This window comes from Oncorhynchus tshawytscha, linkage group LG02, assembly GCF_018296145.1.
Source record: "Oncorhynchus tshawytscha isolate Ot180627B linkage group LG02, Otsh_v2.0, whole genome shotgun sequence".
Taxonomy (NCBI): domain Eukaryota; kingdom Metazoa; phylum Chordata; class Actinopteri; order Salmoniformes; family Salmonidae; genus Oncorhynchus; species Oncorhynchus tshawytscha.
Window position 1 is genome coordinate 52,612,116 of NC_056430.1, and position 22,642 is coordinate 52,634,757.

Below are 22,642 nucleotides of genomic sequence, written 5' to 3' on the forward strand. Positions count from 1 at the left end.
TGAAGCAGGAGCCAGGGGGGCAATACAAAGAAAATAAATATTGGAAAAATATATTGCTCAAATAATAAAAAAGATCGTACCGGACATTACTCATCACGATCAGATGGGATTCTTAAAAGGAAGATGTATTGGAGACAACTTTAGACAACTACTACAAAATTTGAGAATGCAGGGAAACCAGGTATAATATTTATAGCAGATTTTGAGAAAGCCTTTGATACAGTACATCTAGAATCTGTTTATAAGTGCCTGGATTTTTTTTCTTTGGAGAATCTCTGATTAGATGGGTATACCTCATGTACAACAATCCTTTACGTATAATAATAAATAACAGTTCATTCTCTGAGAACTTTGAATTGTCAAGAGGAGTAAAACAAGATTGCCCTCTGTCACCATACCTATGCATTATGGCCATTGAACTGTTAGCTTTAAAAATGCAATGATAACATAAGGGGCTAAACATTTATTTATCAATGTACGCCGATGATTCAAGTTCTCTCTTAATCTTCAACCTTGAAGGGCCTCATTGAGGACCTGGATCATTTATCCAGTTTCTCTGGACTAAAACCCAACTATGATAAATATACTATATTATGGATAGGGTCTCTAAAAGAAAACACTTTAAACTTTAAAACTTTCAATCAAACTTTCAATTGCCTTGTGGTCCCCTGATTAAATGGGCGGATGATGAAATCAATGTGCTTGGTGTATATATATATATATATATAGGGATGTGTTGAGCGATCTTGCAAATTTGAACTTTGACAGAAAACTTAGCAATTCAACTCAGCAAAAAAAGAAACGTCCTCTCTCTGTCAACAGCGTTTATTTTCAGCAAACTTAAAATGTGTAAATATTTGTATGAACATAACAAGATTCAACAACTGAGACATAAACTGAACAAGTTCCACAGACATGTGACTAACAGAAATTGAATAATGTGTCCCTGAACAAAGGGGGGTCAAAATCAAAAGTAACAGTCAGTATCTGTTGTGGCCACCAGCTGCATTAAGTACTGCAGTGCATCTCCTCCTCATGGACTGCACCAGATTTGCCAGTTCTTGCTGTGTGATGTTACCCCACTCTTCCACCAAGACACCTGCAAGTTCTGGGGTGAATGGTCCTAGCCCTCACCCTCCGATACAACAGGTCCCAGACGTGCTCAATGGGATTGAGATCCGGGCTCTTCGCTGGCCATGGCAGAACACTGACATTCCTGTCTTGCAGGAAATCACGCACAGAATGTGCAGTATAAATGGTGGCATTGTCATGCTGGAGAGTCATGTCAGGATGGGCCTGCAGGAAGGGTACCACATGAGGGAGGAGGATGTCTTCCCTGTAATGCACAGCGTTGAGATTGCCTGCAATGACAACAAGCTCAGTCCGATGATGCTGTGACACACAGCCCCATGACGGACACTACACCTCCAAATCGATCCCGCTCCAGAACACAGGCCTCGGTGTAACGCTCATTCCTTTGACAATAAACGCAAATCCGGCCATCACCACCGACCAGTCCTGTCTGGTCCAGCAACGGTGGGTTTGTGCCCATAGGCGACAGTGTTGCCGGTGATGTCTGGTGAGGACCTGCCTTACAACAGGCCTACAAGCACTCAGTCCAGCCTCTCTCAGCCTATTGCGGACTGTCTGAGCACTGATGGAGGGATTGTGCATTCCTGGTGTAACTCGGGCAGTTGTTGTTGCCATCCTGTACCTATCCCGCAGGTGTGATGTTGGGATGTACCGATCCTGTGCAGGTGTTGTTACATGTGGTCTGCCACTGCGAGGACGATCAGCTGTTTGTCCTGTCTCCCTTTAGCACTGTCTTAGGCATCTCACAGTACGGACATTGCAATTTATTGCCCTGGCCACGTCTGCAGTCCTCGTGCCTCCTTGCAGCATGCCTAAGGCACGTTCACGCAGATGAGCAGGGACCCTGGGCATCTTTCTTTTGGTGTTTTTCAGAGTCAGTAGAAAGGCCTCTTTAGTATCCTAAGTTCGCATAACTGTGACCTTAATTGCCTACCGTCTGTAAGCTGTTAGTGTCTTAACGACCGTTCCATAGGTGCATGTTCATTAATTGTTTATGGTTCATTGAACAAGCATGGGAAACAGAGTTTAAACCCTTTACAATGAAGATCTGTGAAGCTATGGGATTTGCTACAAAAATAATTGTTTACAGGAAACAGCCTTGTGCAGCCTTTGCCACAAGGAAAAATAATCAACAGAGCATCTTTTCTGGTACTGTCCATCGGTATCTCGCTTTTGGAGTCAGGTCCAGGAATGGTTGTTATGTCATAATATCAGGGTTCAGACCTGTATACTGTATTGATAAGGGATCTGAAAAACCATGATCAGTCAATGGGAAATGTCATTATAGTCTTCGGTAAAGTATTTATTTTTAGGAGAATATCGGTAGAAATGTTACAAATAGGGAGCTTCAGGACCCTCGTAAGACTTCGCAGCAAAATTTAGGGATGCATTGCAGAAGGAAATAACAAAATGCCACATTTTGCCACATTTCAGGCTTCAAACATAAAGATATAAAACTGTATTTTTTTGTGAAGAATCAACAACAAGTGGGACACAATCATGAAGTGGAACAACATTTATTGGATATTTCAAACTTTTTTTAACAAATCAAAAACTGAAAAATTGGGCGTGCAAAATTATTCAGCCCCCTTAAGTTAATACTTTGTAGCGCCACCTTTTGCTGCGATTACAGCTGTAAGTCGCTTGGGGTATGTCTCTATCAGTTTTGTACATCGAGAGACTGAAATTTTTTCCCATTCCTCCTTGCAAAACAGCTCGAGCTCAGTGAGGTTGGATGGAGAGCATTTGTGAACAGCAGTTTTCAGTTCTTTCCACAGATTCTCAATTGATGTTGAAACATCTTTGGCATCAATTACGAGCCTTGAGTCTTCTTGGGTTTGACGCTACAAGCTTGGCACACCTTTATTTGGGGAGTTTCTCCCATTCTTATCTGCAGATCCACTCAAGCTCTGTCAGGTTGAATGGGGAGCGTCGCTCCACAGCTGTGTCTAGGTCTCTCCAGAGATGTTAGATTGGGTTCAGGTCCGGGCTATGGTTGGGCCACTCAAGGATATTCAGAGACTTGTCCCGAGGCCGCTCCTGTGTTGTTGGCTGTGTGCTTAGGGTCGTTGTCCTGTTAGAAGGTGAACCTTCACTCCAGTCTGAGGCACTAAGCGCTCTGGAGCAGGTTTTCATCAAGGATCTCTCTGTACTTTGCTCCGTTCATCTTTCCCTCGATCCTGACTAGACTCACAATCCCTGCCACTGAAAGACCCCACAGCGTGATGCTGCCACCACCATGCTTCACCGTAGAGATAGTGCCAGGTTTCCTCCAGACGTGACTCTTGGAATTCAGGCCAACCTAGGTTTCATCAGACCAGAGAATCTTGTTTCTCATGGTCTGACAGTCATTTAGGTGCCTTTTAGCAAACTCCAAGTGGGCTGTCGTGTGCCTTTAACTGAGGAGTGTCTTCCGTCTGGTCACTCTACCATAAAGACTTGGTTGGTGGAGTGCTGCAGAGTTGGATGCCCTTCTGGGAGGTTTTCCCATCTTCACAGAAGAACTCTAGAGCTCTGTTAGAGTGATCATCAGGTTCTTGGTCACCTCCTTGACAAAGGCCCTTTTCCCTCGATTGCTGAGTTTGGCCAGGCGGCAAGCCATAGGATGAGCCTTGGTGGTTCCAAACTTCTTCCATTTAAGAATAATGGAGGCCACTGTGTTCTTGGGGACCTTCAATGCTGCAGACATAGCATGGTTTTTGCTCTGACATGCACTGTTAACTTCCAAATCATGACCAATCAATTGAATTTACCACAGGTGGACTCCAATCAAGTTGTAGAAACATCTTAAGGATGATCAATGGAAACAGGGTGCACCTGAACTCAATTTCGCATCTCATAGCAAACGGTCTCAATACTTATGTAAATAAGGTATTTTTGTTTTTATATATATAAATTTGCAAACATAAAAAAAATGGATTTCACTTTGTCATTGTGGGGCATTGTGTTTAGATTGATGAAGACATTTCTGTGTCAATCCATTTTATAATAAGGCTGTAATGTAACAAAATGTGGAAAAGGTCATGGGGTCTGAATACTTTCCGAATGCACTGTATATAAACAATTTTAGCAGCTTATTAGGTACACCACCCCTTTTTCGAAAATCGATCGCTCTGTGGCTTGCTATATAAAGCAGGCAGACAGGCATCGAGGCATTAAGTTACAGTACAAGTGAACGTTAGAATGGGCCAAATGGGTGACCTAAGCGACTTTGAGCGTGGTATGATCGTCAGTGCCAGGTGTTCCGGATCCAGTATGTCAGAAACAGCCGCCCTCCTGGGCCTTTCACCCACAACAGTGTCTAGGGTTTACTGAGAATGGAGCATTGCAACATTTACCTGGAGCTAACTCTGCAGATAGCACTACTGGGTGATTTGAAAAGTCAAAGAAGTCAATTGATAAATGATTTAATAATACTTTTAGCAAAAAAAGTATCTTTAATTTACAATCTGTAGAAAATATGAGAATAGAAAGGTTCAGAACTTTTGTGAAACATCACTACACAGTTGAAAAATATATGGCAAATAGAAATCCAATATGGATGGTGTTAAATGAGAGATGGGAGGGGTTGAATGGAGCAGAAAGGTGGGACTAATAACGACAAGAGAACTCTTGTAAAATATACTGTGTCTGTAAAGTGTATATACTGTAGGTTCAGAACTTTTGTGAAACAGCACAGTTAAAAGTATATGGCAAATAGAAATCAAACTGGATGGAAATCAGAAATAGATGAGAAAGGTTTAGGGTAGAGGAAGGACAGGACTAAAAACAAACAAATATAACTATTGCAAAATACTGTAGATTGTGTCCATAAAATCTATATAGCATGTAAAAGCTGGAAGCAGAAGCACAATTGTTGTTGTTCATTACTTTACTCCAATTAGTGGAAGGGTGGTAGGGTTAGTGGAAAATGTATTTATATATATATATATACATATATATGTGTGACCCATTTCAGGAAACTAGGCATATGTCACCAGTCACTACTTCATACAAGATACATTTTGAACGTAAGGTTTTTTCAAATCAAAATGCGTTTTTTGGCAGAAATGCCTTCTGGAATATGCGAACTCTCATGTGCCTTAATAACAAACGTGTATGCCATCTGTAAATACTAATACAATTGTTAAATTACGAGCCTAGATGGTTTAGCCACAAAACAGTGAACAACTTTCCCGCTCGCCATGATTGGCTGAGAAAATGAGTGAAAACACCTGTCTCTGGATTACATCTTCAAACCAATGGCAACCATGGCATCTGTGACAGGGAGAGGCGCTCAACCATGATGTATACACGGGTTCCCAAGTGGCACAGCGGCCTAAGGCACTGCACCTCAGAGCAAGAGGCTTCACTATAGTCCCTGGTTTGAATCCAGACTGTATCACATCCGGATGTGATTGGGAGTCCCATAGGGCGGTGCACAATTGGCCCAGTGTCGTCCGTCAGGCTGTCATTGTAAATAAGAATTTGTTCTTAACTGACTTGCCTAGTTAACTAAAGGTTCAAAATAAAAAATAAAAAATACAGGTAAGATGCTATAGTTAGCTACATTTTCAGATATTACACTTTTTAAATTATGACAAAGTCATTGTCATTTCAAGTTAAAGTGTACTGTTAGCTAGCTAGCTAATGTTAGCTGTCTGGCTCGCTAGCTAATGTTGATATTGTAATGAAACAGCAGGGAGCAGGTCACAAACCCTCGACCTTCGAGCCCGAGGTCCAGCGAACTATCGACTGTGCCGCAAAAGCATGCTCATGCGGCAGAGTCGATTTCCACGCTTATAAACCCAGGGTGTTTACAATATTATTTGTATCTCAGCGCTATATACTTGGCTAGTTATACTCTAATGTTAGCTAGCTAACATCAAACCTGGTTGGTTAGCTACCTGCAGATTCATGCAGGGTAGTAACATCATGAGTTGGGATTATGGTTCATTGTTTAGCTAGCTAGTAACCATTTCGGGTGTGTTCGAAAATTCAGTTTGGCCATCTACTCCGATGAGCACTCTCATCTGAGTGTGCCAGAGCGCAGAATTACTGATGAATTACGACCGCTCAACATCCGTTGAATATGACCGGGTCAATAAACGTTGGGAAAAATCATAATTAAATTGTTGCCAGCAGCACAGTTACAGTCACCAACGCTCTGGATAACAGAAAAACAGCCTAACCAACTTTGCTAGGGCAAGTAAAATGGTCAGAGTGGGGTGTTCTCTCATTTGTGTCTGGAAGTAGCTAGCAAGCTAGCCAATGTTAGTCAGTTAGTTTGGGTGCTTGACTGCCGTTGTGAGGCGCAGAACACTCGGATCAACCCTACACATTGGCCAGAGTGTCCAGTGTGTGCTCTGAAAGCTCTGAGAGTGAAACGCTCTCGGACAATCTGACAGGACAGTTGCAGTCACCAGCTCTGCTAGGGAGAGTAATGTTCAGTCAGCTGTTCTCTCATTTGTGTCTGGAAGTAGCTAGCAAGTTAGTCAGTTAGCTTGGGTGCTTGACTGCTGTTGTTAGTACAGAACGCTCGGATCAACCCTTAAAGAGATGGGTCGGACTAAAGCTTAAGAGGGTGTGAACCAAAACCTTCAAAGGCCATTTTCTCAAAAGTGAGGTTACAAGTGTATCAACTTTCAAAGCAGAATTACTTTCCCATTGTTCCTCAAATGCAGTGTATGATATACCATTTTGACTCTGCTTTTATCCAAACACAATTTCAAATTTTTCTACATAAGACTGAATCAAGGCCGTCGGTCACATATGCTGTATATATATGTATCTGTATTTATATGTATGTGTATATGTATGTATATTTATATATAAGTGTGTATGTGTATGTATGTATGTATGTATGTATGTATGTATGTATGTATGTATGTATGTATGTATGTGTGTGTGTGTATTTATATATATATCAAATAGAAAACAGAAATATCTTCGTTACATAAGCATTCAGAACCTTTGCTATAAGACTCGAAATTGAGCTCAGGTATATCCTGTTTCCATTCATCATCTTTGAGATGTTTCTACAACTTAATTTTAGTCCACCTGTGGTAAATTCAATTGTTTGGACATGATTTGGAAAGGCACACACCTGTTTATACAAGGTCCCACAATTAACAGTGCATGTCAGAGCAAAACCCAAGCCATGAGGTTGAAGGAATTGTCTGTAGCATTGAATGTCCCCAAGTGGACTCCATCATTCTTAAATGGAAGAAGTTTGGAACCACCAAGACTTCCTAGGGCTGGCCGCCCGGTCAAACTGAGCAATTGGGGGAGAAGGGCATGGGTCAAGGAGGTGGACAAGAACCTGATGGTCACAGTCACCGGATCTCAACCCTATTGAGCTTTTGTGGGAGCAGCTTCACCCTCTGGTACGTAAGAAGTGCCCATCAAGCCAATCCAACTTTTGGGAGGTGCTTCAGGAAGCATGAGGTGAAATCTCTTCAGATTACTTCAACAAATTGACAACTAGAATGCCAAAGGTCTGCAAGGCTGTAATTGCTGCAAATGAAGGATTTTTGACGAAATTAAAGTTTGAAGGACACAATTATTGTTTAAATTAAAAATCATTATGTATAACCTTGTCAAAGTCTTTGCTATATTTCCTACTCATTTTGCAACTCATTTCATGTATGTTTTCACGGAAAACAAGGACAAGGACAAGTCACCCCAAACATTTGAACGGTAGTGTTTATATACAGTACCAGTCAAAAGTTTGGACACACCTACTAATTCAAAGGTTTTTCTTTATTTTTACTATTTTCCACATTGTAGAATAATAGTGAAGACATCAACACTATGAAACAACACATCCATATGTGTTGAAAAAGTGAAAAAGTGTTAAAAAAATCTAAATATATTTTAGATTTTAGATTCTTCAAAGCAGCCACCCTTTGCCTTGATGACAGAATTGCACACTTTTGTCTGTTCGTAAATTTAGAGCACACACTTGACGCTCTGGCCGATGAGTAGGGTTGATTCGATCGTTCTCATCTCCCAACGGCAGTCAAGCACCCAAGCTAACATTGGCTAGCTTGCTAGCTACTTTCTGACACAAATGAGAGAACACCCCACTCCGAACATTTTACTTGCCCTTTGCAGAGCTGTTTTCATGTTATCCAGAGCGTTGGAGACTGTAACTGTGCTGCTGGCAACAATTAATTACGTTTTTTTGCCAATGCTTACTGACACCGGCCATACTCAACGGATGTTGAGCATTCGCAATTCATCAGTTATTCTGCACTCTGGCACACTCAGATGAGAATGCTCATCGGAGTAGATCGCAAAACTGAATTTACGAGCGCACCCGAAATGGTTACTTGCATAGTGGAGTCCTTTGTTAAGACATGTACTGTTGACTAACTCCATTCCGTACAAATTTGCGCAACCACAGCTATCAAACGAGACTGCAATGAGAACTAATGGGACTGTAGCGAATGTGTTGGCATCAAAATCTGGAGCTTGAACTACGTTTCTATTCAAGCGTTGATTGACATGGTAATGGCCCGATAGTTTATGAGAAAAGTTGAAAAAACTGACCCCTCTGACGTTGTACGTTAAATTGTGAAGTGACGTAACGTACACCACGCATAATGCAACTCATTCTGTGTTGTACAGCCTCTCTCCACGAGGTGTAGCGCTTCTCACGCAGATTAAAAACAAGACAGGGACAGGGTAAGGGGGGATACCTAGTCAACTGTACAACTGAATGCATTCATTTTTTGTGTCATCACTGCAAGCCAACATGACTCTCAAAAGCCGCGACAGCTGCTGTTTACTTCTGAAGATAACTTTAGCACCGCCCTAAAAACCTGATTCAAATTCGACACAAACCTTCAAATACTGTAGGTGTGTAATGACACATTATATGAACTCTTTATAGTGTTTATTTTAATTTTAGAGGTGATAAGTTGGACAGATCGGGTGAAAAAAGTAATTTCCCCACACAGCTTATCTCCCCCTTTCTCTATCATGCAGCAGGTCTCGCTTCTCCACCCAACATCTTTAAAAAAGACCCGACGGAGCTGATTGCCTTCTTCAATCATACAGAGACGGGCAGCATAAAGGTTTCGTCAGTGATTTTGCTGGGAAGGGGAAAAACTGTGCTTTACAATGGGATTCATATTACAGTTGACCTGGAAGTATTACGTATGGGTCCTAAAATAAGGTAAATTGTACATTACAGCGCAATGTACATAAGTGCGTTAGCTAACTATAGCTAGCTAGCTAGGTAAACAATGAACCATAATCCCAACTCATGACGTTACTACCCTGCATGAATCTGCAGGTAGCTAACCAACCAGGTTCAATGTTAGCTAGCTAACATTAGTCTATAACTAGCCAAGCAATGTCTCTGAGATACAAATAATAAGATCATACATGTAACATTAGCTAGCTAATAGTACACTTTAACTTGAAATGAAACCACTTTCTGTCAAAATTAGAAATGTGTAATATCTGAAAATGTACCTAGCTAGACTATCTTACCCGTGGACTGAAAATGGGGTAGATAGCCAGGGCGAATTTACCAGCTAGTACGTCTATCAACAGTTGTTGCAGTGACATTCTATTGATTCTGTTAAGACATGTAGCTAGTTAACTAGCTCAACAATTAACCATAAGCCCAATTCATGACATTACTACCCTGCATGAATCTGCAGGTAGCTAACCAACCAGGTTCAATGTTAGTTAGCTAACACTACGCTATAACTAGCCAAGCAATGTCTCTGAGATACAAATAATAACATCATACACGTAACGTTAGCTAGCGAGCCAGCCAGCTAATGTTAGCTCGCTAACAGTACACTTTAACTGGAAATTAAACCACGTTCTGTCAAAATGTGAAATGTGTAATATCTGAAAATGTAGCTAGCTAGACTATCTTACCCGTATACATCATGGATGGCCGCGTCCAAATGGAGAGCAACGCTTATGCAGTTTTACTACGCAATACATTTTTTTAAAGCCGCATTAGACAGGATTACGTAGACACACTAACCAGCTCAAATAGGCAGACCAATCCAAACACATCTCTCGGCATGTCCAGCCCACTCATTATCTCAGCCAATCATGGTCAGCGGGAAGTTTGCTGACTTTTTCTGTGGCTAAACCAACTTGGCTCGTAATTTAACAATTTTATTCGTGTTTACAAATGGCATACAAGTTTGTTATTAAAGCACATGAAAGTTCACATGTTCAAGAAGGCATTTCTGCTATAAGTCAAGGGGTATAAATACCTTGTTAGGGCACTGTAGGCCTTTCTAATCGATCTGGCCGGGGTATCCTGGAATGACATTGACCTTATCCTGTCAGTAGATGATGCCTGGCTATTCTTTAAAAGTGCCTTCCTCACCATCTTAAATAAGCATGCCCCATTCAAAAAATGTAGACCTAGGAATAGATATAGGCCTTGGTTCACTCCAGACCTGTCTGTCCTTGACCAGCACAAAAACATCCTGTGGCGTTCTGCATTAGCATCGAATAGCCCCCGTGATATGCAACTTTTCAGGGAAGTTAGGAACAAATAAACACAGGCAGTTAGGAAAGCTAAGGCTAGCTTTTTCAAACAGAAATTTGCATCCTGTAGTACTAACTCAAAAAAGTTCTGGGACATTGTAAAGTCCATGGAGAATAAGAGCACCTACTCCCAGCTGCCTACTGCTCTGAGGCTAGGAAACACTGTCACCACCGATAAATCCACTATAATTGAGAATTTCAATAAGCATTTCTCTACGGCTGGACATGCTTTCCACCTGGCTACCCCTACCCCGGTCAACTGCCTGGCACCCTCCACAGCAACCCGCCAAAGCCCCCACCATTTCTCCTTCACCCAAATCCAGATAGCTGATGTTCTGAAAGAGCTGCAAAACCTAGACCCCTACAAATCAGCTGGGTTACACAATTTGTTGTAACCCCTATTACTAGCCTGTTCAACCTCTCAACCTCTCATATCGCCTGAGATTCCCAAAGATTGGAAAGCTGCCGAGGTCATCCACCTCTTCAAAGGGAGTGACACTCTAGACCCAAACTGCTACAGACCTATATCTATCATACCCTGTCTTTCTAAGGTCTTTGAAAGCCAAGTTAACAAACAGATTACCGACCATTTCGAATCGCACCGTACATTCTCCGCTATGCAATCTGGTTTCAGAGCTGGTCATGGGTGCACCTCAGCCACGCTCAAGGTCCTAAACGACATCATAACTGCCATAGATAAGAGACATTGCTGTGCAGCCGTCTTCATCGACCTGGCCAAGGCTTTCGACTCTGTCAATCACCACATTCTTATTGGCAGACTCGACAGCCTTAGTTTCTCAAATGATTGCCTCGCCTGGTTTACCAACTACTTCTCTGATAGTGTTCAGTGTGTCAAATTGGAGGGCCTGTTGTCCGGACCTCTGGCAGTCTCTATGGGGGTGCCACAGGGTTCAATCCTCGGGCTGACTCTCTTCTCTGTATACATCAATGATGTTGCTCTTGCTGCTGGTGATTCTCTGATACACCTCTACGCAGACGACACCATTCTGTATACTTCTGGCCCCTCTTTGGACACTGTATTAACTAACCTCCAGACAAGCTTCAATGCCATACAACTCTCCTTCCGTGACCTCCAACTGCTCTTAAACGCAAGTAAAACTAAATGCATGCTATTCAACCGATCACTGCCTGCACCTGCTCACCCGTCCAGCATCACTACTCTGGACGGCTCTGACTTAGAATACGTGGACAACTACAAATACCTAGGTGTCTGGTTAGACTGTAAACTCTCCTTCCAGACTCACATTAAGCATCTCCAATCCAAAATTAAATCTGGAATTGACTTCCTATATCACAACAAAGCATCCTTCATTCATGCTGCCAAACATACCCTCGTAAAACGGACCATTCTACTGATCCTCAACTTCGGTGATGTCATCTATAAAATAGCCTCCAACACTCTACTCAACAAACTGGATGGAGTCTATCACGGTGCCATCCGTTTTGTCACCAAAGCCCCATACACTACCCACCATTGCGACCTGTACTCTCTTGTTGGTTGGCCCTTGCTTCATACCCGTCACCAAACCCACTGGCTACAGGTTATCTACAAGTCTCTGCTAGGTAAAGCCCCACCTTATCTCAGCTTACTGGTCACCATAGCAGCACCCACTCGTAGCACTCGCTCCAGCAGGTATATCTCATTGGTCACCCCCAAAGCCAATTCCTCCTTTGGTCGTCTTTCCTTCCAGTTCTCTGCTGCCAATGACTGGAACGAACTGCAAAAATCTCAGAAGCTGGAGACTCATATCTCCCTCACTAGCTTTAAGCACCAGCTGTCAGAGCAGCTCACAGATCACTGCACCTGTACATAGCCCATCTGTAAACAGCCCATCTATCTACCTACCTCATCCCCATACTGTATTTATTAATTTATCTTGCTCCTTTGCACCACAGTATCTCTACTTGCACATTCATCTTCTGCACATCTACCATTCCAGTGTTTAATTGCTATATTGTAATTTCTTCGCCACCATGGCCTATTTATTGCCTTAACTCCCTTATCTTACCTCATTTGCACTCACTGTATATATACTTTTTGTTTTCTTTTGTTCTACTGTATTATTGACTATGTTTTATTTATTCCATGTGTAACTCTGTGTTGTTGTATGTGTCGAATTGCTATGCTTTATCTTGGCCAGGTTGCAGTTGCAAATGGGAACTTGTTCTCAACTAGCCTACCTGGATTAAATAAAGGTGAAATATATATATATTTTTAAATGTAGATATATATAGTAGACTGATGTCACTGGACAGGGAAGCCGCAAGGCTGGATAGACACAGCATATACTGTAAGAAAGGTGACACTTTAGTTTACAACTCCATTTCACCTGATATCTTCTCGGTATTTTCGGGAGAAAGTATTTGGTAACTATGAGTACTTTTTGGTGCTTACTTCAAAAAAAGTATACATTATTTGAGCAAAACTACTTGCACAAAATGATTCATATCATATCATAAAATGATTCGTGCTTGTTTGTATTTAATCCTAAAACAGAGTAACCTAAATCATCATTGAGTCATTACCATTCTATTTGATCATTTCTCAGTAAACACCAGATAAACATTAGGGATAAAATAATAACCAGAAACAATGACTAGAAGCCTTAGCAGTGAATCATCATGCCCAAATCTGACCTCTTCCAGTCAGCTGATTCGTAAGCGTAAAAAGTAATCCCGCCACACAGTACAAGGAAAACACACTTGTTGACTCACGGTTGTACAAAGAGGATATAATACTAAGCAGTACGCACTACATAACAGACTGACCATGCTAGTGGGGAATTGAACATGGGAAAGTAAACGGTGACAGCCCCGTCCAAGCCCCCTGACTTCCCCTCTCATCCCTGTGATGTGCAGGGTGCTTCCTGGTAGAGTCCAGAGGAGCCCAGCAGCGGAGCAAAAGGGCATGGGAACACGAGGAGATCTGGACAGTTCCAATTGAAACCGAAGATAAAACAAACCTCAACAGGGCCATGGCCCCATTGGCCTCGGTCGGCCTTGGCTCACCTTCCGACTTCATTTTTGCAAGAGCTGGCTTTTTTTCACGGATATCGGGTTCTGGTGCATTGTATGACGTTTTGCATCATACATATATATCTATCTCTCTCTGACGTTTGGAATGACAATGGATGATATTTGTAAATTGTCCTTCGGAATGGTTCATTGCCTGAATAAATGAAAGTGTGGTTACTTTTGTTTTAAAAATGTGTATGTACAGCATATCCTAAGGTACTATACTAAACTATGCATCCAGTCTAGTCTGAAAAAATGTGTGTGTGCGTGTCCTTTCGTGCATCCATGCATGGGTGGATTAGTGTGTGTGTACACGTGTGCGCGTGTGTCTGTACGTGTGCGCCAGTGTGATGGATGGCAGGCAAGTCGCACAATGGCAATGACCTCTAAATGAGCTGACCTCTCCCTGCAGCATAATGCCTCCATGTAACATGCATTACAAGGTAGAGAAGGTGACTGAATACCTCTTAATGACACCATATGGACCTCCACCTGGAACCCTAAATTCTGCCCCACTGACTGCCTGGGGGTACTGAATACACTGTCTCGCACAGACAGGCCCCCGCTCTCTCTTCAACAAAGGCCCCTGAACAAGACTTCAGTATTGTAGTCCTGCCATGGCTAAACAGACTCCATTCTGGACGTTAGTGCCATCTGCCAGTAATAACCTCTATGACCTTGTGTCTGCCCTTTGGCACAGAACTACAGAGCAATTAGATAGAAAAAACACTAAGAATAGTACAAAGAGATAAGCCTATCTGAAAATATGTACTGTAATAAGTGTGCATCCTCTAGGTAGTCTACAGTACATTAGGGAGTAATTGGGCATCAATACTTATTTTGACATTAACTAGAGAGGCGCGAACAAGCAATAAGGTAATGTTCAGCTGAGACAACATAATCACAGAGAGTTTACAAAGTGTACAGTCAAGTCACTGTATTGGGTATGCCATTGCTAAGGGAGTCATATAAACACAACACAAAACTGTCATACCCCAACAATCCTCTCAGGCTCTGCATAGCCAAACCACATACAGACTAGAGTAGAATAAGTAGAGTACAGTAGAACACGATAGAATAGAATAGAACACAATAAAATAGAACACAATAGAATAGAAAATTACCATTATTATTCACACAGGCAACTTTCCACATGGACACTCAAATGTAATTCTATATATTATACCCTAGGAACTGACACACACACACACACACACACACACACACACACACACACACACACACACATGCTCACTGGGCCTGTCCCCACTCAGAGCACACAGGGCCTGCGGCTTCACCCCGTCTGCAGCCTTTGAACCGCATGGCTAGTAAATAAGGCTGCCTGCCACTGTGTGTGTGTGTGTGTGTGTGTGTGTGTGTGTGTGTGTGTGTGTGTGTGTGTGTGTGTGTGTGAGTGTGTGTGTGTGTGTGTGTGTGTGTGTGTGTGTGTGTGTGTGTGTGTGTGTGTGTGTGTGTGTGTGTGTGTGTGTGTACTTGTGTGTGTGCATGCCGAGCATGTGTGTGTCTGAGGCTGTGAGCAGATGTGAGGGGCGATTAGAGTCCAGTAATGGGCTCCTGAGAGAAGACTCTTACACAGGGATGACCTCAGAGCCCAGGGATTTCATTAACACTAGAACACTGACCACACACAAACACACACACTAGAATAGTCCACCCCCATGTTGGCAGTAGGAGGAATTAGCCCCTACACACTGGTCTTGGGTCATTTTTGTGCATTCCCACTAATGGTTAATTTTATGATTTTGGGAGGGAAAGCTTATCCTAGATCTGTACCTAGATATGTACCCTAGTTTCCCCAGTCCTAATCCCTGCTCCTAAAATTCAATTCAAATAACTTGAATCATTGTGAATGCTGTACATTTATTTAAAAAAAAAATTGCCAGATAAGTCAACGACAAGTCATTGAAATTCTCTTTTAAGAGGTGAACAATCTTTTAAAAAGTTGATTCTGTCAAAAGTCAGATGGTCAGATAATCTTTGCTAGTGTAATTAGCAAGTCTGCTATGAGACAACCATCACTGTTGGTGTGGGGTAGGACATTCAGTGTTGATGACAATAATGTTAATGGGATGTGTTTATTGATTCATGTTTTCAGTGATTGAACCATATGATCAGGACAAGCAAATAAATACATATAGGCCACCTTTATGGCTCAAAATCATCTCCTGTTTTGGAAAACCTGCTCCATACGTCCACGGATACAGCTGAGTGGAGCAAGGCAAGCCAAGTCAGGCTATGTGTGAGGTGAGAGAGTTTTAAGTTAATTTCCGAGCTTGAATTTGCCCCAGTAATGTACTATCAAACTGACTAGGCCTATGCTGATACTTGCAGGAAAGATAAAGTTTCCTAAGTGGAAGAAAAATCTTTTAAAAAAGCATAACAAATCATATGAAATGGCCAATAACACAGAAAGTATTCACTGAAAAAATCTTTAAAAAAGTTTAAATAATGAACCCAGGGATAAATGTGACAAACGGACTCAACTCAAACAAGCTGCTACTACACTCCATTGTCCATCAAAAACAACAAATTAACCAATAAAATCCTATTTAAAATTCAAAAGAAAAGAGAAATTCCAATTAAGTGGCTTTGTGCTCATAAAAAGTCCCTCCCTCATACCTGTTGCCATTTGTGTGTGTGTGTGTGTTTCTGTGTGCGTGTGCACGTTTGTGTGTGTGTAACACTAGCTGAGAGACTTGGTGGCCTTTTCCTTTCCACATGGTGGACTCCAACCAACAAGCCTGCTTTTATGCCAGCTGCACGGGGGTCTGCGCCCCCCTATCCCACGTAATCGAGCCACCTTTCATTCAATCAAGCTACCATGGATCTCTCTCCCTCTTTTATCTCTGTCTCATTCCCTCTCTCTCTCTTTGTCTGTCCTTCTACCCCCCCCGCTCTCTTGCTATCTATCCACCCCTAATATACCCCGTCCTAATACAGCCCCTTCCACCTCCACCACTACCACCTCCTATCCCCCCCACCATCTCTTGCCCAGAATCAGTGCCCCGGAACAAGGGTCAGGGAGAGGGACAGCTGGCAGACCTACCGGACGCCCCCTTAAAAAGGAGGTGTGGGCCAGAGCGGTGGGTGACCCCAGTCAGATGGTGGTCTGCTCTCAGGTAAAACATCTGGTTTACTGATGGGAGGGGGGGGTGGGCACACACACACATGCACACGCGCAGGCACACACACACACACACACAGTCAGGCATACATGCATGCAAAAAGCAGGGAGGCAGGCAGGCACCTAGGAACACACACACAGACACACACACAGACTGAGCAGGCCTCTTTATTAGTCATTTGGACAAAAAGCGCTGCCCTCCACCCTTTCCCCTCTGTCTACACAGCCAATGACAACGCCCGCCCTAGTTGCCAGCAGCTGTCCAGAGCTCACCAGCACACACACAAACACACACACACTGGAGCAAAGCATACAGGCATTACCCAAAGACGTGGCAACATTAGCTAGTGCCTGGCTGAATTATTTACCTGTAGTTTACTTGACGTGACAGAACTTGCCATTCCACCACATTAGGAGTAACAGCTAAATTACTCTCTGTAGGGGAAACTCATCCGTTTAAACTTAAGATCTGAATGTGTTTTTCCCAGGGTAAACAGCCCAGCGCAACTGAATGTAATAACACAGGTGTCAATGATACAGCTACTCTATAAAAACAAATCATGTATGATGTCTGTTAGCTGGGTCAGAATTCCCGATACAGAGCAGAATATGTGAATATCCTCAAATCTGGAGCTAGACTCTAGTGGAAATTGTGAAAGAGTAAAGCAACAGGTGTGAACAGGTTGAACACAACAGCATGGTGTGTGTGTTTGTGTGTGCATGTGTGTGTGTCCTCTTTCCTGGTCTGTCAGAGTTAGAATGTGAAGGCCTCCCAAGGTGTATTTAGAGGAATTGTGTGTGTGTGTTCCTTATGTGTGTGGGTGTGATGCGTGCGTGTGTGTGCTTGTTGTGGGTGTGTGTGTGTGTGTGTGTGTGTTTCTGCACGCATATGTGTGTGTGTGGGGGGAGGGGGGGTAATATGGAAGCTTCTCCACAAACTGCTCAAGCAGAGCCAATGAGACCCACCCTCTCCTTCAAATCTCCCTTCCTCATTTCACCACATTCACTCAGTGTTCCCTCCTCACACTCACCATATTCATCCAACACAATAGCTCCATTGCTCGTGGTAATCAAGGATTACTGTGAACCTGTATTGCATTCGCCTCTCTCTCTAAAGCCTTAAATGAAATGGTCATTGTAGGGGTTATTGGGTAAATGGTCACAGCAAAGAGACAGTGAGACACGGAGGGATGAGGTTTTTATGAGACACTATATTATGAGATTATTATGAGACACTAAAAGGGTTGATTTGTGATAAGTGATATGATAAGTCTTATAATGCATTATTTCTGCATCATCAGGCAATATAATTGCAAGCTTTAAGTAAAGTGTTACTAAGGTTTTAACTCAACAGATGGAAGTTAGGTTCTGTTTTTTTAAAGGAGAACAATCATTTGATTGTACAATTACAATAGGAATAGTTCTATTTAAAACCCAAGAAACAATTTCCTTCAAATGTTTTATTTCAAACGCTGTTCTTGTTCTAATTATTCATTGTGAAATCTAAAATCATAGTTCCACAGACGGACATTGTGGTCCGAGTTCTTTGGTTGCAGCCTATGGACCGAAGGCTTAAATCCAGAGGCGTATTGTTGATGGAAAGTTTACATACAGTTCAGTTCAATGCTTTGATTGAGTTGCATTAAACCTGCCTCGTGATTTAAAATGTGTTTTTAGAGGAAATAAATTGATAAGTGAATGTGACCAAAACAGCTGTATGTTACATTTAGCTTGCTGCTTTTATGGCCATTAGCTGTCCCCCAGTGAACAGAATATAAATACATTATGAACTACTAAATAAATATTAAGACATCTGGGTTGAGGGTTAACAACCAAAACAGTGAGATGCTGCTGTAATTTCAATAATTTGATTATTGAGAACCCTATTGAAACAGTGTCAAATGCTTTGGATTTGATGAACAGTGAATAGAAGAGAATACTATATTCTAGTTGACAGATTGATTTTTGCAAATAAAGTGCAGTTCACGAGTCCCTTTGAAAACACAATTTTTTTGACTTATTCAGGATATCTGCATGTGCTGCTTTAGTGCACACACTTAGGACAGTCCCAAGCCATTGCTTTTATCCCGAGTGGAACGATTGCATTTATCCCGAGTGGCTCTATTGCACAGAGGATTGGTTGACCATACAGGCTGTTTCCCAGAATTCAATTCAAGCCCCCTGACTCCCAGTGAGAGACAAACGTGCTAGCTGTGAAATAATGAAATTAGTGGAGATAAAGTCAGGAAGAGCAGAGCTTCCTATGAAAATATGTATAATTCCACAAACTTTTGGCTCCAGAGGAGTTTTGAATTAATTTGTGTTTTCTTAAGAGGGGGTGCCTCGCGGTACAGGATGGGGAATTCTCCTCGATCCAGGTCTTTGGGCTCCTGCTTATTCACTATTTCTTAGACTCAAGTAATAGGAACCATGAAGGGAGAGGGTCCCGCGAAGCAGAAGGCCGTTCCAAAAATGGGGCCTAATATCATTAGGACACGAAACAGAGTGTTAAATCAAACACACCCCAGTACACACTGCCTTCGGTATGTGGTCCACTTTTTTTTTATTTTCCCAGATGTTGTTTGTGTGGGTAGAAATTCAGATATGGAGCAAGTACCTGATCATTTATATTCAGTTGTATTTATTATATTCAGCATTGATACAAAAAAATTTACTGGTTGAGCTGATATTTGCTCCACAAGTATATTTCAGATAACTAATTGACTTGGACGAGAGCTGATAAGTCAAAGATTTCTTTTATAAAATTGGGGAAAATAGTTGATATGAGGCATATTTTACTAGATTTAATACTTGGTTGTTTGCTGAAATACAAAATGGTGGGTTGTCGTCTTTCTGCCCATTCAGTTACATGAAAAATGTAAAATTCTGATGGATTTGCTCAAAACTTTGTAATCGGTTAGATACAAAACTAATACTCTTCCAGGATCTACACCACATGCATATATATGAATTAGGGCATAATTGAGTACAATTTCAGCCAAAGCAACTGAATAATTGTATCTTCCGTTAACTGATTAAGTTAAGTAGGCCTACTAGTGTGAAGCACTAGATTATATTCATTTTAATAAAATAAGGGTATTGTAATAGCGTTCTTATTTTTCCGATGGAAAGGTATGCACATTTGATCACCTCAACAAGTCAAGTAAATGTAATATCCATATGCAAGCAATGACTGAACATTTGCCACATGCACTATTATGTGTGGATCAAGACGTCAATGGAACCATTGTCTGCATTTCTCAGACACCGAATAATGGTTTTGTTATTTTTGTGCTGAGAGCAAGAAGGAGAGATCCAGACATGGCTACTTCTGACTGAAGCTCTCATGATCTAGGAGTGCTTAAAGGTATTTGGAATGGCTACCAAAACACAGGAGGCGATTTTAGATTGGAGCTATGAAGGGGTCCTTGAGAAATATGAATACCCGTCTTTGAAAAATGCTTAGCCTGGTTCCCTTAAATGACTTAATTAGGTTCCTGGCAAGGGAAGGGCCTCCGTTATTTAGGTGTAATCTTCAGTACTTAGGCCAAGAACAAGTGTTGAAAAGATTCAACTGCCACTAAGGAAAACAAAGAACTTTAACTAAAAGTAGGACAGAATGGTAAACTCCCCCAACATTCCCCGTAGTACACAGACAGACACTTTACTCAAACTCAAACACACACACACAGAAAAAAACACACACAAAAACTACGCGATTTAGAATAACTGTGAAATTAACTGTGAAATGTATATTTTTCTAAACTTACAAGGCAGTAACTGGACAACTCACACCAGGTTATGTTGCCTTAAACTGTAATTGCTGCCATAGAGTAAAAAGGCAATGTTAGGTAATAGATTATGGGTGCATGTAAAAGTTGGATTCCATGGAAACTTAACTGTAGCCTATAATATAATGTACAATGGCGAAATGGGTAATGTATGCATGGAAGTATATTGATCACAACTCATAGATCATAGCTATTGTTTTTTATTATAATATTTGGCTGTCAAGTAACGTTAGGCCTTAACCTGCAGTGCAATATATTTCAGTTTTAAATTAGGAAAATATAGATTACTGTACATAGGCTACTCATTGGAAATATGATTGAAATGTCTTTGAAATTGTCTGATGGGCTACTTCATTAAATGCATAGTAATTTGCTGTAATTCCATTCCAATTTAACTAGAGTAAATAAAAAATACAAACATGTAAGAGAAAGGAAAATGCTGATAAGAAAGAACAGTCACTGTCTCATATACTGTAGCCACATTTATAGGCCGTGAATTTGTTAGGTTTTCAAGCGGGTAAACTTGTAGGCTACTGGCGCTTGAGCTATAAAGTCAAATGGGTATTGGCGATAATTATTAAAGAATGATTCAAAACTGCTGTACATTTTTACCAATAATGTTCCAAATGAAATTTTGTGGCTACTGAAACAGGATACAGGTGGCTTACGTGGTCGTCAGTTGATGCGGCTAGGACATGAATTGTCATCAACTCAATTGCAAAGAATTGCTGATTGGAGTTGGTTTAAAAATACAATAGGCACAAGCGCAACCCATATTATCGTTACATTATGTAATATACTAATGTTGATATGGCATTGCCTCGCTCTAGTAAAGTATTGTTTGTATAGTTTATTATAGTGTACTGTGACAACAACAAAAACAATACAGGCCTACTTTAAGTTCAATTGAAACTTGTTCTGTAGCATTGTAGCCTGACCTATAGGCCTACAGATAATTCAAGCGCTCATTAAAATCGTTTAATTCCACACATAATGATCACATGCTATAACACTTTTTCTGAACAGGCAATAAGACTTTTGAAAAGCAGCATGACATGATACATTCAATCATATGCTATTAATCCACTTACCATGATTTGTGTCTAGGTCAGGAAAAATAAAATGCCGGTATTTTTTTTAACAGTGTCGTCTCTCCATATCACGTAGTATGTTCAACACTCTAGAGCAAAACGTCTTCCACAGATGAAACTGGAACGCTCAATGGTCAACCTGAAGTCACAGCACGTCCTTTCTCACTGTCTATGCATATATCTTCTTCAAAGTGATGACTGTAGATTTTAGAATTGTATGCGCACTTCGTTTGGACCTCTTGAATCGTTCGTGTATGGTCGAATAACCCGAAATGGCAGCTATCAACCAAATCTAAGGGTACGTTTTCATCCAAAACATTGCGACGTTTCTCGATTAGTGTCATATACACCTTCTGGAGCGTGTTTTCTTTGACGCTGGTAGGGAAGTGATGTTATGCAAATAGAAAAATCTTGGTTCCTCCTCCTGAGGGTGTTCTCAATACCCACGAGCCGAGTGCTGTACAATGTATTTGTGTGTGTGTGTGTGTGTGTGTGTGTGTGTGTTTGTGATCCCCGCGCGCGACCGTGCGTGTTCCATTACGCAGGAGTTGCTTTCAATTGGCTCTCTTTATTCTTCAGTTAACAAAATTGCTCAAGCAGAGTTGAGCTCTTCCTTTATCTCTTTATCTCACATTTACATCTTTGTTTGGTCAAGAGTGCCTCTCTCGACTGTTGTTTACACAAAGACAACTGTTGTTTACACAAAAAAAAGAGAAGAAGCGCTCACTAGCTAAGGGCTTCTCTCCGAAAGTCTGTGATGGTGTTGACAGGAGGCTACTTCAGATGTGTGGATGGATCATTCAATTCTAATGACCCTAGGCTATTGGCTGTTTTCTATAGGTCGTTAATGTGTGTACATTTTGAGATATTCTATGCTTCTACTTTTAAAGTAACACTTATAACCTGCTTATATAAAGGAACAATTTGATATATGAAGCAGGCTTTACAAAATGGTCAAAGAATCCAGCCACCCAAGT

General features: G+C 41.5%; 1 protein-coding gene across 1 annotated transcript in view; it reads right to left on the reverse strand.

Moving 5' to 3' along the window:
* Positions 1 to 22,100, reverse strand: part of eya2 (EYA transcriptional coactivator and phosphatase 2) — a 67,932-nt gene extending 45,832 nt beyond the window's left edge. The window contains exon 1 of the mRNA XM_024445392.2: positions 21,666 to 22,100. The gene's annotated coding sequence lies outside the window, so the exon portion shown is untranslated. The remainder of the gene's footprint in view (positions 1 to 21,665) is intronic.
* Between the last annotated feature and the right edge of the window lie 542 nt (positions 22,101 to 22,642).